The following is a 1,158-nucleotide window of genomic DNA, read 5'->3' on the forward strand; positions in this document are numbered from 1 at the left end:
TACAACATGTTTTGTTTTGGTTGTTTGTTTTTGTATAAAGCCTCACACAATATCTATATTAAGCGAGTTTGTTTTAAACATGACATACATATTAATTCATTTTACCAGGCCTTATTCCACACAACTCCGTGAATTTCCCGTGGAGCCAGCCATTCAAACAAAAACAAACGAAACAAAACAAAACAAAACAAAAAACATTATTGCCAACAGCATTTGGTGTTCCCAGGCGGTCACCCATCCAAGTACTAACCAAACCCAACGTTGCTTAACTTCGCTGATCGGACGAGAAGCGGTGTTCTCAACGTGGTATGGCCGTTGGCATGAGACTGCCTACACATTGTGGCTAATAACCAACTCTTTTAAGTCATCGCGGCAGGATACGGACCTGCTTGTGGTGTCTTAATGGTAATTGTATCCTAACATATTTTTGTCTCCTTGGCATGGATATTTAACATCGTTTATTCAGTCTTGGGTTTATGTTCTTTCGCCATTTACAGACATTTTACATCTACCTACTTCCTCAGCCTGCCCTGCCAATTTCTAATGAATTTGTGGATTTTCTTTTGTAATACAAACATGTGTGTGCTCATCTGCTCTTCAGTTTTTATGATATTTGTCTCATCTGTCCTGCTTTATGATACTTTTACAAAGAACATGAACAAATGCTTCTATTTTAGAGAAGATATGGGATCCAGGTTTCGGAGCCGTAAAACCAACCGTCGTGATTGGTGGACGAGTTGCCAGGTTGCAGCTTCTGTACCGTGCCGGCACATAAATAGGTTCGGCTCAAGCGGCGGCAGCATCATTCCCCCGTGACTGTCTGAGCGTCTCTCATCACCTTGGTTGGTTCATCATCATCATGGTAGAAGCAAAGCCTACCAAGAAGGCTGCGGCTGCTGCTGCTGTGGTGGCCACCACCAGGAAACCTCGCGTCCAGGTTGCTCACCCGAAAACTAGTCAAATGGTTCTAGCCGCGGTCGCAGCACTCAAAGACCGTAAGGGCTCGTCTCTACAAGCAATCAAGAAGTACGTTGTTGCCAACAACAAAGTCGAGGCTGCCAAGATCGCCATTTACATCCGAAGATTTCTCAAGAAAGCAGTGGCTGACGGCATTCTTGTTCAGACCAAGGGAAGTGGAGCTAGTGGATCATTCAAGCT

At 44.1% G+C, this 1,158-nt stretch overlaps 1 non-coding gene across 1 annotated transcript; it reads right to left on the reverse strand.

Annotated features, from left to right (window-relative positions):
- Positions 1 to 201: 201 nt before the first annotated feature.
- On the reverse strand, positions 202 to 320 carry LOC138362168 (5S ribosomal RNA). The gene has a single exon (XR_011227456.1). It is a non-coding gene; the product is annotated as a 5S ribosomal RNA (ribosomal RNA).
- Positions 321 to 1,158: the final 838 nt, after the last annotated feature.

The sequence above is a fragment of the Procambarus clarkii genome, unplaced genomic scaffold, assembly GCF_040958095.1.
Source record: "Procambarus clarkii isolate CNS0578487 unplaced genomic scaffold, FALCON_Pclarkii_2.0 HiC_scaffold_1386, whole genome shotgun sequence".
Taxonomy (NCBI): domain Eukaryota; kingdom Metazoa; phylum Arthropoda; class Malacostraca; order Decapoda; family Cambaridae; genus Procambarus; species Procambarus clarkii.